Below are 3,454 nucleotides of genomic sequence, written 5' to 3' on the forward strand. Positions count from 1 at the left end.
TCTGAAGTTACGAGTAAGATTGTCTCAGTGCCAGATAGTCTTATAGTCTTCATTTGGAGAAAATCGTGGCCCTGATGACTGTTTTCCCCAGGCACTGAGTGTCATTCAATGTGACAATGGGCTCTTAAAGCCCTGTAGTGAAAATATTACCCTATGACTACTGTCAATCTGTCCTTGATGTTGCCAGGGTTGGAGGGTTTGAGCTATAGAGAGAGGCTGAATAGACTGGGGCTATTTTCCCTGGAGTGTCGGAGGTTGACGGTTATCATGAGGGGCATGGACAAGGTAAATAGCCAAAGTCTTTTCCTCAGGGTAGTGGAGTCCAAAACTAGAGGGCATAGGGTTAAATTGAGAGGGGAAAGATATAAAATGAGACCTAAGGGTCAATGTTTTCACACAGAGAGTAGTGCATGCATGGAATGAGCTGCCTGAGGAAGTGGTAGAGGCTGGTACAATTACAACATTTAAAAGGCATCTGGATGGGTATATGAATAGGAAGGGTTCAGAGGGATATGGGCCAAATGCTGGCAAATGGGACTGGATTAATTTAGGATATCTGATTGAAATGAACGAGTTGGACCGAAGGGTCTGTTTCCATGCTGTACATCTCTGTGATTCTATGATGAATAAACTGAAATGGCCCAGGAGATCTATTTTAGAGTCCAATTATTTAACAGCAATTCTGTCAGTGGTGTCCTTATGGAGATGCCTGGTGTTGACCAGCTCCCCCTTACAACAGGAGGGCAGCATTGTCAGTGGTGCTGAATGTTCCCCTTCTCTGTGGATTGGCTCTGAGGGAGGTCTCACAGGGAAGGGAGTAGCCTGTCTTTACAGGGGATTGTATAGCAGTCTGGAGCAGAAGAAGTTGCAGGTAGACAGCGAGGAATCCAAAATCGGTGGATTAAGCCACAAGCTGGATCCTGAACTTTCAGGCAATTATGCGAAATTCTCCGAAATGCTCCTTACAGACCTGGGCTGGGGCTGCTGAAGGAGGGTCACTGGACCTGAAACCTTAACTCAAGCTTGTTCTCTCTCTCCACGGATGCTGCCAGGGAGTTTCCCCCAGCAACTTCTGCTTTTGTTTCAGTGCTCCAGCATCCCGCAGTTCTTTCGTTTTACTTCTAAAGCACCCCCTCAGCTTCTCTCTGGGCTCCCTTCAGAAGAGGAAGAAAAACAAAAGCACGTTTTTTTTTTGATTTGTTGTAAAACTTAGACTGCGGCGTGAACACACTGTAAGATGCAGGGCGCTCTCTCCAACAGGATCTGCCACCTCCCAGCTCAGAGGCGCGTCGTTCCGCAGATAGTAACTTTACGCACTTCACTCTAAAAGGGCACTTCGTCTGACGGTCGATACGCTGTTAGCTTCCCACAAACTGCCAGGGGAAAGCTCTGCAGGACTCAAAAAAGGCTACATTGAGCATACACTCAGCAGCTCAGGAATAGCAGACTGGGGAAAACTCCACATCTGCAGCTCGTGTTATTTTCCGATTTCCCCCCAGCCTCTAACAGTCTTCCCCGTTCTCTCTCTCACTCGGGAGGCCGGCTGCAAACCATCTTCGGCCGAGGAACCTGGACCAAGAGCCGATCTGAAAGCCCTCAGTCCTGGTGAGTCCCTCTCTATTTAATCACAATCGTTGTGTTCTTGAGGCAGCCACTCTCTTCATAACCATCTGACCACGGTGTTGGCAAACAGCTGTGTGTGTTGTGTGTGTGAATGTTGTCATTGTCTGTCTCAGTGTGTATCAGAGTGAACCTCGTGTGCGTGCAAATATCATTGTGAACATTTTATTTATGTGTGTGAGCGAGCATTGTGTGTGAATATGGTCTTTCTCAGTGTGAATATTGTGTCTGAGTGAATATTTTGTAATGTAGTCTTTGTCAGTGCGAACATTATGTGTTTGAGTAAATATTGTGTGATTATCGTCTTTGTCAGTGTGAATGTTGTGTGTAAATGTGCGTCTGAGTGAATATTGTGTAAATAACACCTTTGTCAGTGTGAATATTGTGTGTAAATGGGCGTCTGAGTGAATGTGTGATTGAATAGTCTCTTTTATCAGTGTGAGCATTGTATGTGTGTGTGTGAAAATTGTGAATGTCGTCTTTGTCAGTATGAATATTGTGTCTGTGTGTCTGAGTGTAAATTGTGTACATATAGTCTGCCTAGTGTGAATATTGTGTGTGTGTGTGTGTGTGTGTGTGTCTGAGTGAATATTTCTCTGTGTTAGTGACTATTCTGTGGAAAGGATTGACTAGTTCAGTTAGCTGGATGGCAGGTCTGTGATGTAGACATTATGGGTCAATTCCCACAGTGAGATTCAATTCCAGGCTCTCCTTCTCAACTTCTCCCCTTGCTCTAAGTATGGAGACCCCCTAATTAAATCTCTCTCTAATGACAGGTTTGACTCAGCTGTTTTAGCAATTCTGGAAAGGGTATTTTCCACAGAGCATCTTTATGAATTTTCTCTCTGAGTTAACAGGACTTTTTGCTCTTAATAATGGGTGGGTTACAAAAAGCAAGGATCAGTTGTCTGCTTTTCAGTGGCGTGTCCTCCCCGTGCTTGATGTTTTGTTGGGTGCATTCCGGTGAATGAGTTCTGAAATTACAAGTAAGATTGCTGAAAATGGCAGTAGGTGAGAGGGGAGTGGGTTGAGGTTCGGAGAAGGTTGACACCTTGTTAAGAACACCCACTTTGTTCCCATTTCAGTTTCCATTTTCAACATTTGGACCAGAGAGACACTGAAATTAACTTTACTTTTTACACATTGAAGAATTTGAACTAATGAGCCATTTGCTTAAAGAGACTGAATAACTTCCCTCGAATCCACCTAAACTGTTTACCTCAGCATGCTTTGAGAGAGTAAGATTGTTGTTCTGATAATTCAGATATTGAACTAATACTTTTTAGATATGAGTTCAAAACCAACCATGCTATTAGAGGGAATTTAAATTCAATTAGTTAAAGGTCTGGAATGAAATTATCAATATACATCAAACATGTCAATTTCTTTTATTGATTCACTGAATGTGGGTGTCACTGTCAAGGCAAGCATTTATTGCCCATCCCTAATTGCTCAGAAGACAGTTAAGAATCAATCACATTGCTATGAATTTGTAGTCGCACATAGGCCAGACTTTCTTCCCTGAAGGAAATTGATGAACCATATGGGTTTTTGCAACAATTAACAGTGGTTGCATGTCACCATTAGATTAATTTTCAGTTGCAGAAAAGATAACTTTCTAATGAGCTTGTTCAGTGATGCTATCACCTCTGAAGCAGGTGGGATTTGAATCCTGGCCTGCTCAATCAGAGGTAGAGACACTACCCCACTGTCATGGTGCAACTCATACTGATGTTCCCAGAATATTACCCTGGTGCCCTGGATTACTTGTCCCTGGTGTCCTGGATTACTTGTCCCTGGTGTCCTGGATTACTTGTCCCTGGTGTCCTGGATT

The 3,454-nt window shown here is 43.6% G+C and overlaps 1 protein-coding gene across 2 annotated transcripts in view; it reads left to right on the forward strand.

The window, feature by feature from the left end:
• The first annotated feature begins 1,221 nt into the window (after nucleotides 1–1,221).
• Nucleotides 1,222–3,454, forward strand: part of LOC109913071 (P2Y purinoceptor 8-like) — a 37,610-nt gene continuing 35,377 nt past the window's right edge. For both annotated transcript variants that reach the window (XM_048598075.1, XM_020512531.2), the window contains exon 1: nucleotides 1,222–1,605. The gene's annotated coding sequence lies outside the window, so the exon portion shown is untranslated. The remainder of the gene's footprint in view (nucleotides 1,606–3,454) is intronic.

The sequence above is a fragment of the Rhincodon typus genome, chromosome 6 (genome assembly GCF_021869965.1).
Source record: "Rhincodon typus isolate 14 chromosome 6, sRhiTyp1.1, whole genome shotgun sequence".
Taxonomy (NCBI): Eukaryota; Metazoa; Chordata; class Chondrichthyes; order Orectolobiformes; family Rhincodontidae; genus Rhincodon; species Rhincodon typus.